The 16524-nt window shown below is 44.4% G+C and overlaps 1 long non-coding RNA gene across 1 annotated transcript; it reads right to left on the bottom strand.

Moving 5' to 3' along the window:
* Nucleotides 1–4122: 4122 nt before the first annotated feature.
* Nucleotides 4123–11392, bottom strand: LOC140205326 (uncharacterized). Its single transcript, XR_011887819.1, has 4 exons — nt 11139–11392; nt 9628–9740; nt 5340–5405; nt 4123–4217 (listed from the first exon to the last, which is right to left on the bottom strand). It is a non-coding gene; the product is annotated as an uncharacterized lncRNA (long non-coding RNA).
* Nucleotides 11393–16524: the final 5132 nt, after the last annotated feature.

The raw sequence follows: 16524 nt of genomic DNA, 5'->3' as shown, positions 1-16524 counted from the left end.
GCAGCAAACCCTCTGGAGTTGGGCCATCAAAGTTAGGAGCATCCTCTGCTAGACGCAGGCATAACTGAGCATACAGTGAGCTATACTTGGGCTCTTCAAGGGCTTTGTCTACTATCTACAGCAGGGAAAGATTCCAAATTAAAGCAAAATATTCTCAGTGTTGGGTAAAGCAACAAAATGTTTTAGAAACCTAGAAACTCTACAGCACGATACAGGCCCTTTGGCCCAAAATGTTGTGCCAAACATGTACTTAATTTAGAAATTACCTAGAGTCACCCATAGCCCTATTTTTCTAAGCTCTGTGTTCCTATCCAGGAGCCTCTTGAAAGACCCTATTGTATCTGCCTCCACCACAATCACCAGTAGCCCATTCCAAGCATTCATCACTCTCTGCGTAAAAAACTTACCTGACATCCCCTCTGTACCTACTTCCAAGCACTTGCTCATCATCTATCATACAAAATATAGGTATACTAGAGCAGCAGTGAAGCAACAGGAGCTAAGGCAGGAAAGCCAGAGCGTAAGAATTAATGCTCATCCCAATTACAAACACCTGCACGAGGCATGCATACTTTGACTAGAGGACACAGCCTCAGAATAGTGGGAAGTCCATTTAGAACAGATGAGAAGGAATTTCTTTAGCTAGAGTGTGGCGAATCTGTAGAATTCAATGAGCACAGACAGCCGTGGAGACCCAGTCATTGGGTATATTTAAAGAGGTTGATAGGTTCTAATTAGTCAGGGTGACAAAGATTACAGGGAGAAGGCAAGAGAACGGATTTGAGAGGGATAATAAAATCAGTGATGAAATGGCCTACTTCTGCTCTTGAAATTATGTGCTTAACATTCACAAGAAATTTCAGAAAGCAAAAGTGAATGCGAATTCATTACCTCACAAAGTAGACGAAGCAAACAGAAGTAAGAGAATCCACAAATCAGAAAGAATGGGAAACATTTGGTAGGACAAGATTGAAAATAAGAAGCTTGCAGAGGACAAATAACTATACAGTTAAGCTAGGCTGCATACTGTAAAAATTAATCTGATTAGCAGCCAAGCTATTTTTGAACTCACCAGTAAAATGATCCCTTTTAGGACCAGTTTTGAGTCTACACCCACATTGAGGAGCTCAAGGCATAGCTTGTCAAACTTCTCTGGAGTAAGCTTGTTCAAAATGCTGCAAGAGGAACCAGATGATTAATGCACTCAAACTGACTAGTATCAAGTTGAGAGCCAATCAAGACATCACTGCTGGGTACTTTCCCAGAACACCACGACGAGGCAAAGCATTCAAGCTATTCTTTTTTAAAAAAAACGCCAGAATTAAAGCTGTTCATGAATTCAAAATACAAATTATGAACCATGGATAACAAAAAAATAGATTAGATATAATTATGCATAAGATAAAATATAAAGCAGTCTGTTGATTTGAGTATCTAGAACAAGTTTATGAATAATCATAATTTCTATCACTAAAATTAGCCAATGGTTTAAAAACTGTTCTCAAGTAAAATGAACAATATTTGTTGGAGGTTACATTACTTCACAAAACACTGGTTAGGCTACACATGCAATATTGGGCTGTTCTAAAATGCCACTAAGGAGTGCAGCGATTCATCAGGATGCTAAACAGAATGAAAATCATTAGGTCTGATAGGGTGGATTCGATTTCCCTGGAGCAAAACACTGACTCGATAGAGGCACAAGCATAGATAGGCAGACTCTTTCCCAACCCCCCTCCCAATCACAGTTAAGAAAGGCCATAAAGAAAAACCTGGGAACTATAGACTAGTAAAGCTAACATCTGCAGTAGATAAATTACTTAACAGGACCCCAAGGTTAACATACAAACAACTGAAAAGATGGATTGATCACGAGTAGTCTGCACAGTTCATGTCCAATAACAACGTGGTCAGGGCTGCAGACATGGTTTATGTGGACTTCGGAAAGGCCTTGCTGAGGTTCCAGCTGGACAACTAGCTAATTTCATATACAACTGGCTTAATGGTAGGAACCAGAGGATGATAGTGGAAGGTAGTTTTTCCAAATGGAGGCCAGTGACTAGTGGTATTCCCTAAAGGTCAATACTAGGCCCAAGAATGGTCCTGGGAAGTGTAGAACAGGGGAACCTCCGAGGACAGGTCCCTGAAAGTGGCGTCACAGCAGTTGGGATGACACACAGGCCTTCAGTTAGGACGCAGTATAGAAGCTAAGATGTAATGGAGCCTGTGTACAACTCTCCTTTGCTCGACATCTTCTGGATAGAGCATGAAACCATATATTTCACTTTTTATGTCTTGAATGTGACTGAAACTGTTTGAGCCTGTGATTTGCAGTTTGGAGATCATTAGGGTGTTCCAATGCTCTGCAGTCTCCAGGAGAACTCCGGGAGGCAGGGGCAGCATGTGCAAGCTCATGGCAAGAAGGCTGCAAGCTGATGTTCAACTCCAAGTGATGAGGGAGCGACTGAAACAGATAAAGATGGAAGGCGAGTACTGGCTACTTGCTTTTTGGATGGAGGTTTGGACTATAGACTCCTAGCCCACTCCAGGTTTTTAAAAAATATATATTCTGTGTTTTTTGCCCGATCTTTCTCATTTACATGTGTGGGGGAGGGGGATTTAGCAGTCAAAGAGCCTGTTCAGTTTGTGATTTTTGTGTGGGGGGTGGGGTGCTAGGGATCTGGGGTTGATGATCATGCTGTCGTTCTCTGTTGGTTCTGTGGCTATTTGGAAAAGATCAGAGTTGTGTACTTTGATAATAAATGAACCTTTGTAATGCTGCTGTTGTACAAGACATTGACAAGGGTACACTTGCAATATTTGTTTAGTTTTGCACACCATGCCGAAGGATTAAACTGGGGATTGTGCTAAGGAGATTTACAAGGATGTTGCCAGAATTTGAGGGATGAAGTATGACCTTAGAGGTGTAGAGAACTATGAAGAGCATAACTGAGCAGCACGGACAATCATGAAATGATCAAATGCATCAACGATGTACTGCTTTCCTTCATGTCCTTGGAAGCGGAAGCTAAGGCTACCCTGAAGTTGAACTGCTGCACCATAACCCACCCAGATTACAGGGTTATGGCAAAGCTTAAATCCACAAGCATACCACAGATATGACAAGATTCATGTGAATTTGTATCAGACTGGGCTATTTGTTTTGACATGGCAACAGGAGACTGAACAAGCAGCACTGTAAACCACACATGCCTTGATAAAACAAAGATACAAACCAGAGAACAAGACAGCCAAATCCTTTCACAGCCAACAGATTCATTAATTAACATTTACAAATGACTGCAAATCCAAATGAATGGAACCATATTATGATGTTTCCAGTGCAGATGAAGCACACAACAGAAATAATCATATTTAACTAAAGAAAGAACTCCATTTCTCAACTGATGGACTTAATGCTGTTCAAGGCAAACACTTGAAAATTCACAAGCTGCAGGGCATGTCTGGAGGACGTGCAATGTCACTCCGTCTATAGCCATTATCCTAATCATCTGTTGTAAAGCATGCCAGACTGCTAATCTGTCACAAGGACATCCCACCAAATTACAGTCAAGGCTCACACGTACAGTTCAGAATAATTCATACTGCCAAGGGAGAACTTGACAATTCTCTCAGCCCACTCAGAAATTAACGAATGCAATTCACACAACGCTGTCGATCAAAGAATAAACAAAACTCTGCCACAGAGTCCCAAGCCCGGCTGTGAACGCGCAAGGGTTAAAGGGACATGGCAAATATTTTGGCCTCCCAAGGAAACAATGTATAATTATAATTTATATTTTTATCACGTATTGCAATATACTGCTGCCACAAATTTCATGACATATGCCAATGATATTAAACCTGAGTGAAAAATCCCACTTCACTCAAAGCAGTACAAGGTAAATTTACACAGCCAAAGCAGCCTGCTCACAATATACCCCCTCCCAAAAAAAACATTCAAGATTCCCAATTTAAATGCTGCAGACCAAATATGCACCAGTACAAGTTAACTTTTTAAATAAACTCACCCTCTGACTTTCCTGAAGATTCCATCTTGTCGTTCTTTCTCATTCAAGGAGTTGACATCTCGTTTAGTGCTTCATGAAGGTACCCATCTCTGACCGCTTGGCCCTGGGGGAGGGGGGGGGTGGGGGGAGAAGAGGGAGAACATTCCCCCCCCCCAGGAACCGGCTGTCGAGAGATAGGAACAGAGTCTATAACAGTCGTTCAAAACAATTCATTACCGCTAACCTCAAAGTTTAAAGTAAATTTATTAACAAAGCACCGTACACTTCCCTGAGATTTATTCCGATCTACTATTCAAAGTTAACAGATGTTGTAACAACGCCTTGGGGTAGTCAAAATCCCAGTAACAAAAGTACCAGCATACAGCAAATCCCAATGTATACTGCCAAATACAAAATACTGGAGGAACTCAGCAGGCCAGGCAGCATCTATGGAAAAAAAGCACATTAGACTTTTCAGGCTAAAACCCTTCCGGGTTCCACTGTGATTTTTTCCATAGATGCTGCCTGGTCTGCTGAGTTCCTCCAGCATTTTGTACGTTGCTTGGATTTCCAACATGTGCAGATTTTTTTGTGATTTGTATACTGCCAAATGGCTACAATTAAGACATTATCTATTTATCCAGAGATACTGCCTGGAATAGGCCCTTCCAGCCTAATGAGCCTGCACTGCCCAGCAACCCACCAATTTAACCCTACCCTAATCCCTGGACAATTTACAATGCCCAATTAGCCTACTACCAGTAGGTCTTTGGAGGCATTGGAGTGGCAGGAATTTAATCCAGGTCACTGGCACTGTAAAGTGATGTGCTAACCATGATGCTCCTGTGTACTTAAAGACAGGAATTAAATATTTACTGATGCAAGTATTTGTAACTGCTAACATGCCAGGGAATAACTTTGATTTCTGCACACAGGGGATTTCATTGAAGCCAATCGAATATTGAAAGACCTAGATAGAGCGAATGTGGAGAGGATGTTTCCTATAGTGGGGGAGTCTAGGACCAGAATCATTGAGTATATTTACATTGGCACATTCTTGATTAGCCAGGGCATCAAAGGTTACAGGAAGAATGTAGGAGAATGAGGTTCAGAGGGATAATAAATCAACCATGGAATGACAAAGCAGGTCAATGCCCCGAATGGCCTAATTCTGCTCCTGTCTTTTGGTCAACCCATTTAACGTGATGTTTATCTGCAGTTATTTCACCTATGGTGCAGCACACTGCACACTTGCGTTACGAAGTCAAGCTGAAGATTTCATAACTTAAGCCACACAAATGGAAGAACCTTGAAAGAGTTAATAGTTACCTGTTGCTGGCAGTCTTGGGATAGTGCTGAGGCGCACCCCTACCTCCTCCTCCGCCCGAAGAAGCACTAAAGACACGAAAATATTGTAAAGACCTTTACTTACTTTGGCACAACTTTAAATATGCCATAAACTCACACTTCTTACTATAGGTACTGGATAGTAAAACGTCTCCACCACGAAGAGAAGCCAGTCTAGAAAAACCAATCGTCTCCAATAAGGGCAAGTGGCTATTGGCACATAATATCACTACAAAAAAAAAAATAAGAACTGAAGTCTGGCCTCCAGTTGAAGTTGATATTTGTTGCTGACAGCATCAGCAGGAGACACTAACAAGAATTTTCCAGTATTCAGGATTGAGGGTCTCAAACTTCAGATGAATAACCATGAACCAGCAATAGTGTAATCAATGAACCTACTGCCCCAGAGTGACATCTTCCATTCCAGCAAAGCCAATGGGTTACAACAATCAATGCCCGAGGCATCATCTTGGGATTGGGCTGGTAGCCCACTGCAATGCGCACCCTTGATATTCTGTGCTGAATATCCTGGGGAAATGAAACTTTTAATTTGAAAATAAATGCTCAAAACAGACTTGGTGCACCTAAGTATTTTACCCATTTTGCTCGCCACAGTCCTGAGGAGTCAAACAACTTGCGAAGAGGGAGAGTTTTAAAAGAGCGAGCAGGAGCAATTGACAAATTTTGTGCGCCAGGGATCCCAAGACATTGGATTGCACACAATTAGACACTTGGCTAGAACCAATAAAAAACTTGCACTAAGCAGAGCAGCTATTGCATGAGGGGGCCAGTGTTGAAGTGGGGTTGACTGGGGAGAGAGAAAAGGTAGTCAGTGCAGAGTACTCCTGCGGCTGTTCTCCTCAACAGGTATGGATAAAACAGTATCCGCTTTGGATACTGTTTGGGGATGGGGATAGGTGGGGGGGATGGCCACAACAGTCAAGTCTGGTTCTGTGCCTCAGAGGGAAGGGAAGAGAAGAGGTGAGCCAGTGATGGGATTCCATGATTAAGTGAACAGATAGGAGGTTCTGTGAAAGAACGAGATGCTGGATGGTTTGTTGCTTGCCGGGTGCCAAAATCAGGGGCATCTCTGATCAAGTCCAAAGCATTCTTAAATGGGAGGGAGAGCACTTATGGTCCCCGCCAGTTCCAATGACATGGGTAGAATGGATGATGAGGTGATGTTAAAGGATATGACCCCCAGGGTTGTACTTTCCATGCCACGTGCTAGTGATATCAGAAATGGGAAGACCACACAGTTTAACACATGGCAAAGGAGTTGGTGCAGAGGGAGGGCATCATATTTTTGGATCACTGGACCCACCTTTAATGGACTGTCTTCAAGGGAAGGTGGGTCCTGTGCAGAAGGGATGGTTTGCACCTGAACCAGAGAGGGACTAATATCCTAGCAGAAAACAGTCAGGAAACAAAAGATCGATCATGGTGATACTAATGTCCTGAGCTATGTATAGTAGTGATGACACTGCCGCCATCAGTTAAGATTTGGCTGCAGGAGGGGCAGGACTGGCAGTTCAGTGTTCCAGGGTTCCTTTGTTTCAGACTGATATAGCTGAAGGCATTACTAGTCAGGGAAAAAGATACAGCGATGCTCACTCAGGACCAACTGTAAAAGCCCATCTAATGAGGCTTCATGAGTAAAACTGAACATAAGAAAGGTATCACGTTAAAGGGACTATATTAGGAAATGAGACAGGACAGGTAACAGGAGCAGCTGTTGGGAAGGGTTTAAAACTTGTTGGGAAGGGTTTAAAACTAATTTGGCAGGGGTATGGGAACCGAAGTGAAGGAACTCAGGATACGACAGATGGTTAAAAAAAGCAAAGATAGCATGCAGTCAGAAAGGGCAGGTAGATGATAGAACAAAATAGTAGCCAGCAGGGTGAATATCAGTACACTAGTGTTATATCTCAATGACAGAATAGAAGAAGAAGGTGGATGATCTTGTTGCACTATTACATATTGCCAGGTATGATGCTGTGGCCATCAATGAATCATTACTGAAAGACTGCTGTAATTGGGAACTGAATGTCCAAGGTTACACATTGTATTAAGAGGGACAGGAAAGTAGACAGAGGGGGTGGTGCGGCTCTGCCATGGCACCAAATCATCAGAAAGATGTGACATAAGATTGGAAGATGCTGAATCCTTGTGGGTTTAAGAAACTGCAAGGATAAAAGGTCCCTGACGGCAGCTATATACAGCCCTCCCAACAGTAGCTGGGATGTGGACCACAGATTACAACAAGAAATAGAAAAGGCGAGTCAAAGGGGCAACGTTATGATAGTCATGGGAGTTTTCAACATGCAGGTCAATTGGGAAAATCAGGTTGGTAATGGATCTTAAGAGTGAGTTTGTTGATGTCTACAAGATGGCTTTTTAAAGCGGTTTGAGCCTACTAGGGAATCAGCAAAAATTAGCAGGAAGATAAGAGGATTTGGGAAGCTTTTTAAAATCTACAGAAAGCAACCAAAATCATCAGGAGATAAAAGATGAAATATGAAAGCCAGCAAGCAATATCAAGGTGGATAGAAAAAGTTTTTTTCAAGTATATAAAAATAAAAGTGATGAGAATGGATATAAGACCACTAGAAAATGATACCAGAGAAATAATAACAGGGAACAAGGAGATGGCAGATGAACTCAGTTAGTATTTTGCATCAGTCTTCATTGTGGAAGACACTAACAATGTGCCAGGTATTGAAGGATGTGAAGAAAGAGACATGAGTGCAGTTACTATTACAAAAGAGAAGGTGCTCAAGAAGCTGAAAGACCTAAATGTACATACATCACCTGAACCAGATGAACTGAACTCTAGGGATCTGAAAGAGGTAGTGGTAGATTGCGGAGGCATTAATGATCTTTCAAAATTAGTTGGGCTCTGGCATAGTGCCAGAGGACTGAAAAATTGGAAATGTCACTCCACTCTAGAAAGGAGGAAGGCAGCAGAAAGGAAATTATAGACCAGTTAGCCTGACCTCAGTGGTTGGGAAGATTTGTTAGAGTCAATTGTTAAGGATAAGGTGAGAGCACTTGGTGACACAGGACAAGATAGGACAAATTCAGCATGGTTTCCTCAAGGGAAAATCTTGTCTGACAAACCTGTTGGAATTCATTGAGGAGATAAGTAGGATAGATACAAGGGACGTAGTGGATGTTGTACATTTGGACTTTCAGAAGGCCTCTGACAAAGTGCCACACATGAGGCTAGTTACCAAGTTAAGAGCCCATGGTGTTACAGGAAAGTTACACAAAAGGATGCATAACTGGAAAAAGTGTACCAAGCAATTTCAAAAGGATAGTCAAAAGTCAACCACAGTACTGTGCCAACTTAATCACAACTTCGCCTCAAAAAAAAATGGGAGAAACGCAACAGGTCAAGCAGCATCTGTGAAGGGATACAGTTGATATCTCAGGTCAAGACTTTGCCATGTTTCAGTGAAGACAAGGTTGCACACCTTTTTCAATCTATGTGGGGATACAATCCCAATTTCCTGACCAATACTCATTTATATTCAATCTGTTAACCCCACTTGTTGAGCATTGCCAATGTGCAGGCAGCTACATTTCATACTAGAATAATGACCATGCTTAAAGTATTTCAAGAATAAAGCACTTCAGTACACAGGGCTGAAAATGAATTAATACTTAAGCACATCACGATTCTAAGGCAGACATTGGAAGTGAGAGAGCAGGTTCACAAGAATGATTCCAGGAATGAAAGGGTTAACATAGAATGACTCTGGGCCTGTACTCACTGGAGTTTAGAAGAAAGAGGGGTAATCGCACTGAAGCCTATCATATAAAGAAAACCCTTAATAAAGCAGACAGGGTGAGAATGTTTCTTACAGTGGGGGAGGTTACAATAGAGGGATGTCCATTTCAAACAGATGAGAAGGAATTTCTTTAGCCAGAGGGTGGCGGGTCTGTTGAATTCATTGCCACAGGTGGCTGTGGAGGCCAAGTCATTGGGTATATTTAAAACAGAGGCCAATAGGTCCTTGATTAGCCAGGATGACAAAGGTTATAAGGAAAGGCAGTAGAATGGGCTTGAGCAGGATAATAAATCAGCTATGAAGGAATGGTGGAGCAGACCCGATGAGCCAAATGACAATTTTACTCTCATGTCTAATGGTCTTTTGAAAATCTATACAACTAAAAAAATACTACTACCTCAGAAATTACCATTCACTGTGCCCTGCTACTTCCTTACAAATAGCAATTAAAAGCAGATAACAACACAAGTAGGTACCTGAAACGAGAAGCAACCCCTTCTGCAATCACACTCTCCACTTTGGCGGCTTGATAAAACGAAAAACTTCCAAAAGAAGAATATTAAAGGGAAGGGAAGGGAAAAAGAGTTACCTAGGAGAGAGAGAGAAAATAAAACAATCAGCCTGGTGATCTAACACGGCATCTCCGCCAATGATGAATCACCATCTTACTTCACCCAGTCCAGCGCACAGAAGGAGGAACAGTACTGAACAAAGGGGAAAATGGCCGTACCGCCCAACTCTGACGAAATGCCGGAAAAAACTGGCTCAATCAAAAATCTTTTGATCAATGATGTCACGGAGCTATGAACAGCAAGATTATTTTTCCACCGACCCGAGTGATAAGAGGAGACGATGGGTGGGCTCAACACCTACAAAGGACCACAATCAAAGGCATGGAGGGGAAGGAGAGAGAAGGGGCTAGGAAAATTGACTGAAGCAAGCAAAATATAGACAGGATATATCACCGTATATGGAAGATACAGAGAAGACAACATACAAACTAAAGAAAGGGTGGATGGGTGAGGAGAGTACTCCAAATACTAACGAACACAGCAAAACACTGACAAAACTCAAGAGGGGAACCATGGTTCCCTATAACAGGAAGAAAGGGAAATTGGTCAGCCAGCCGCCGGAGAAGGACGGCGAGGGCTACAAAAAGGGTTACCGGCCAGGGGTAGGAGGTGAGGAAAGGGAGGACGGACACATCAATCACTAAGGACCTCATCGTCCAGGACATGCCCTCTCCTCATCAAGCAGGAGATCGAGAAGACACACACTCAACGTTTTAGGAACAGCTTCTTCCCCTCTTGTCATCGGATTTTTTGAACGGACCATGAACCCATGAACAATACCTCGGTATACATTCCTTTCTCTCTTGTACCAATTTAAATATATATATTTACTGTGTTACAGTTTATCATTATGAATTGCACAGTAGTTGCCGGAAAACAACAAAATCCCGGTGATATTGAACCTCACTCCGGCAGGGGAGGAGGGGGGTGCAGCACAAAACTTGAATGCTGGAGGGTGGGTGGTGTGGGATGTGAAGACAAAGAACAGGAGCCGGCCAGTCGGCCGAACATCCTCCGAACAGGGTGCATCGGCCAACACCCAAGTTGTCGGGACCGTCCACCCTACCCTCTCTTCTACAGTAAAATCGCGGTGAGGTGAAACAGGGCGGATGACCAGGCAAGGCGCCGGGGAAGAGATCACTACCCTTCCAACTCTGCACTCCACAAGCGGGCACAAATAAAGTGGCGGCGCTGGGTGGGTGGGGGGGGAACAGGGCGTAGCACCAGGATCAGCAATCACTTTCCCTCCTCACCCCGACACAAAGCGAACACCACGAGCATTGATACGCTAATTACTAAAGAGCAAGCCGACCCTCCCTCCAAAAATGAGAGCGAACTCGAAGCCGAGGCCCCACGGCAAGGCGCCGCCATTTTGTGAGCGGCGGCGGCCACAAAATGGCGGCGGGGAGACTCACCTCGGCGGCCTCGCAGCCCCAGTCAGCGTCAGGCGTCTTCAGCCGCTCTCACCCACAGACTAAAAGAAAAAGAAAAAAACAGCGACGAAGAGGCGGAAACGATCATTAACTTATCGCTCGGCCGCTCCCGCTCTACATAGAGGGCAGCACCGTGCGGGAGCTGTCAGCGACCGAGACAAAGAGACGGAGCTCCGCCGCAGCCGCCGCCACTCCGCCTAATGGCTTCTCTTACCCAGAAAGCAGCGCGCCACGCCGCGCAACCCAACTTTATTTCCGGCCCCCCGCTCTTTTTTGTTATTTTTCCCTCTTTCGTTCACGCCTGTCCGCCCCCACGCATGCGCGTTTCCATACACAACCAAACCTGAAAATATGTCTTCACCCTTTGATTGATACCAGGGCTGCGCCAGTCACACCGTCTAGTTGTATGATACAGCCCGCCCTCTCCACCAATCAGACTGAGCGGACCTACGGCCTCTCATGCTGATTGGACATCCACTTCAATGAAGCCGCACTGCGGTTTGAAGAGTTTGGCCACGCCCCCCGGTGTTTTTATGATGCCCATCACAGCAGACCACGCCCACAGAAAGCCTAGTCACGAGTCATTTGGCCAATGCTCTTTTTCCCCGCCCCTATGATCGTGTCTGATTGGGTGTTTCGGGAGCATTCAGATTGCCCCCAACTCATTTCAACTGTCAATCAATACAGTTACATGAGGCGATCCAAGGGACCGTCCTTAATAAAGGCTGTTTACATCAAACAGGGGGTCTATTCATCAAACTAAGTCATTTCTTATTTACAATTGATGTAAGTTATACATAGAACAGTACAGTCGGCCCATGATGCTGTCTGCACCATCAATCTCATCAATCCTTCCTACAGAGCCCACCATCTTTTAATAAAAGTCGTAGGTGACCCTACAATCCCTGGTAGTGCATTCCAGGGACCCGCCACTCTCTGTGGGAAAAAAAATTACCCCTAACATCTCCAGTCACCTTAAACTGATGTCCTCTTGGTACTTGTCGCGCTGGGAAATTGGTGCGATCTGTCCACTTTGTCGGTGCTCCCGGAACACCGTATTCTCCTATGGTGTTATCAATCGGGATTATCATTTCAGAGCGTCTGGCCCAGACCCAGCACGTAAGTGCAATTACAAAGAAAACATGGCAGCGCCTCTACTTCCTTAGAAGTTTGAAAAGATTTCCAAAGCTTTCACAGACTTCTGTAGATGTGGGCTGGAGAGTATTTTGACTGGTTGCATCAAGACCTGTTATGAAAACACTAATGCCCTTGAATGGAAAAGCCTACAGGAAGCAGTTGATACTGCCCTGTCCATCAGGAATTACAAATTACAGCGGGAGATAGAAAACATAAACACGAGGAATTCTGCAGATGCTGGAAATTCAAGCAACACACATCACCTCTTCCTTGAGATAGAAAAGGTGCGCTAGAAGGGTAATACCATGGTATCGTTGAGGATTTTAACATGAAAGTGGATTGGGAAAACCAGGTCAGTACTGGACCTCAAGAGAGAGAATCTGTAGAATGTCTAAGGGATGGTTTTTTAGAACAGCTTGTTCAGCCCACTAGGGGATCGGCTGTGCTGGATTGGGTGTTGTGCAATGATCTGGAGGTGATATGAGAGCTGAAGGTTAAGGAACCCTCAGGGAACAGTGATCACAGTATGATCGAGTTCACTTTGAAATTTGAGGAGAAACTAAATTCCATTGTGTCGATATTTCAGTGGAATAAAGGAGATTACAATCGCATGAAAGGGGAACTGGCCAAAGTTGACTGGAAAGGGACACAAGCAGGAAGGACAGCAGAGCAGCAATGGCTGGGGTTTCTGCGAGAAATGAGGGAAGTGCAAGACAGATATACCAGGGGTGATTGATAAGTTCATGGCCTAAGGTAGAAGGAGTCAAATTTAGAAAACCTAGCACATTTATTTTTCCTCCATTTACACACTTAGTCCAGCGGTCGTGGAGCATACGGATCCCTTCTTTGTAGAAACTGGTGTCTTGGACCTCCAGAAAGTGGTCCACAGCAGGGGTGATTGATAAGTTCATGGCCTAAGGCAGAAGGAAATGAGTTATTAACTTCAAACTTTCTGCATTTTCACTCAAAGAGTTGAACTGCACATGCATGTAACAAGAGCTGTATACTCATCTCCTTCTACTCAGGGCTACGAACTTATCAATCACCCCTGCTGCGGACCATCTGAAGGTCCAAGATGCTCTTGTTACATGCACCCAGAGGAAACCCACGCAGGCCATCTTCTACCTCAGGCCACAAACTTAACAATCACCCCTCGTATTCCAAATAAGAAGAAATTTTCAAGTGGAAGAAGGACACTACCGTGGCTAACAAGTGAAGTCAGAGCCAAAGTAAAAACAAAAGAGAGGGCTTATAAGGAAGCCAAAGCTAGTGGGAAGATAGGGGATTGGGAAGCTTTTAAAAACTTGCAGAAGAAAACTAAGAATGTCATTAGGAAGGAAATGATGAATTCTCTTGGGCTGTATTCCCTGGAGTTCAGGAGAATGAGGGGGGATCTCATAGAAACATTCCAAATGTTAAAAGGCCTGAACAGATTAGATATGGCAAAGTTATTTCCCATAGTACAGGACAAGAGGGAACAACTTCTGGATTGAAGGACGTCCATTTAGAACAGAGATGCGGTGAAATTACTTTAGTCAGAGGGTGGTAAATCTGTGGAATTTGTTGCCACGAGCGGCTGTGGAGGCCAAGTCATTGGGTGCATTTAAGGTACAGATAGATAGATTCTTGATTAGCCAGGGCATCAAAGGGTATGGGGAGAAGATAGGGGAGTAGGGATGACTGGAAGAATTGGATCAGCCCATGATTGAAAGGCGGAGCAGACTCGACGGGCTGAATGGCCTACTTCTGCTCCTATATCTTATGATCTTATGGGTAAAGCCCTGCGCTGGTCCATGCCAACCTTATCATGGGCCCAATGACTAACACAACCCTTTACAATACCAGGGGCCCAATGACTAACACAACCCTTTACAATACCAGGGGCCCAATGACTAACACAACCCTTTACAATACCAGGGGCCCAATGACTAACACCACCCTTTACAATACCAGGGGCCCAATGACTAACACAACCCTTTACAATACCAGGGGCCCAATGACTAACACAACCCTTTACAATACCAGGGGCCCAATGACTAACACCACCCTTTACAATACCAGGGGCCCAATGACTAACACCACCCTTTACAATACCAGGGGCCCAATGACTAACACAACCCTTTACAATACCAGGGGCCCAATGACTAACACCACCCTTTACAATACCAGGGGCCCAATGACTAACACCACCCTTTACAATACCAGGGGCCCAATGACTAACACCACCCTTTACAATACCAGGGGCCCAATGACTAACACAACCCTTTACAATACCAGGGGCCCAATGACTAACACCACCCTTTACAATACCAGGGGCCCAATGACTAACACCACCCTTTACAATACCAGGGGCCCAATGACTAACACCACCCTTTACAATACCAGGGGCCCAATGACTAACACAACCCTTTACAATACCAGGGGCCCAATGACTAACACAACCCTTTACAATACCAGGGGCCCAATGACTAACACCACCCTTTACAATACCAGGGGCCCAATGACTAACACAACCCTTTACAATACCAGGGGCCCAATGACTAACACAACCCTTTACAATACCAGGGGCCCAATGACTAACACCACCCTTTACAATACCAGGGGCCCAATGACTAACACCACCCTTTACAATACCAGGGGCCCAATGACTAACACCACCCTTTACAATACCAGGGGCCCAATGACTAACACCACCCTTTACAATACCAGGGGCCCAATGACTAACACCACCCTTTACAATACCAGGGGCCCGGGTTCAATTCCCACCACTGTCTGGGAGGAGTTTCTACGTTCTCCCCGTGACTGCATGGGTTTCCTCCGGGTGCTCTGTTTCCTCCCACGTTCCAAAGACATACAGGTTGGTTGGTTAGTTGGTTGTTGTATATTGCCCTGTCACTAGGCTAGGGTTAAATTGGGAGTTGCTGGGTGGTGCGGCTCGAAGGGCCGGAAGAAGTAAATATATTATCATCCCTGCTCGTCCCAGTTGCCCATGTTTGCCCCATAAACCTCCTAGCCCCTCCCCTCCATGTACCTGCCCAAATGATGCAATTGTACCCACCTCGACCACTTCCTCTTCACTCACTGTCTTCCGTGTCTGAGAAGATTAGGCGTTGAGCATGAGAGATAACTGAAGAGAGATCTACAAGATGGCAATAGGTCTATACCGTGCTATTAATGCAAATATCTTATCAGCCAATCACGTGGCAGCATTCCAATCCATAAAAGCATGCGGACATGGTCAAGAGGTTCATTTGTTCTTCAGACCAAACATCAGAATGAGGAAGAAATGTGATGCAAATGACTTTGACTGTAAAATGATTGTTGGTGCCAGACGGGGTGGTTTGAGTATCTCAGAAACCGCTGATCTCCTGGGATTTTCACACACAACCATCTCTAGAGTTTACAGAGAATGGTGCAAAAAAACGAAAAAAAAGTCCATTGAGCAGCAGTTCGATTTCAACACTTAAGAAAAATTTGGATAGGTATGTGGATGGTGTGAGTGTGGAGAGAGATAGTCACATTGCAGGTTGATGGAACTAGGCAGATTTAGCACAGACTAGCTGGGCCAAAAGGCCTGTTTCTGTGCTGTAGTGTTCTATAACTCTTGGACACTATGTTGGTCAAGGCCCCAGCAATCTATCCGAACTTCTCTTAAATGGTGCAACTGAACCTGCATCCACCATTTCTGCTGGCAGCTCGTTCCACACTCCCACCACCCTCTAAGCGAAGAAATTCCTTCTCAGGTTCCCCTTAAACATTTCACCTTTCACCCTTAACCTCTAGTTCTGCTCTCAGCCAACCTCAGTGGAAGAAGCCGGCCTTGCATTTACTCTGTCGAAATCCCTCGCAATTTCCTCTGTCAGATCTTCCCTCATTCTCCTACGCTCCAGGGAATAAAGTTCAAACCTGTTCAACCCTTCCCTACCTGTTGGATATGTTAGGGGTTCACAAGAAACAGGGTTAGTGCTGGAATATGGTCCTGAGGTCAAAGACCAGTCAGCAAGGAATGTGTGTTCTTTGACCACACTCAGAAAGGCGGAATCCGTCATTAAGGACCCCCATCACCCAGGACATGCCCTGTTCTCATTGCCACCATCAGGAAGGAGGTATAGAGACCTGAAGGCACACTCTCAATGATTCAGGAACAGCTTCTCCTCCTCTTTCTTTTTACAAAATATTTTTATCACAAATTCAGTGCTGCAATATATACGAACCAGTGACTAACACAATT

Source organism: Mobula birostris, chromosome 11 (assembly GCF_030028105.1).
Source record: "Mobula birostris isolate sMobBir1 chromosome 11, sMobBir1.hap1, whole genome shotgun sequence".
Classification (NCBI taxonomy): Eukaryota; Metazoa; Chordata; class Chondrichthyes; order Myliobatiformes; family Myliobatidae; genus Mobula; species Mobula birostris.
Note: the sequence above shows the minus strand (reverse complement) of the source record. Positions and strands in the feature narration are given on the sequence as shown.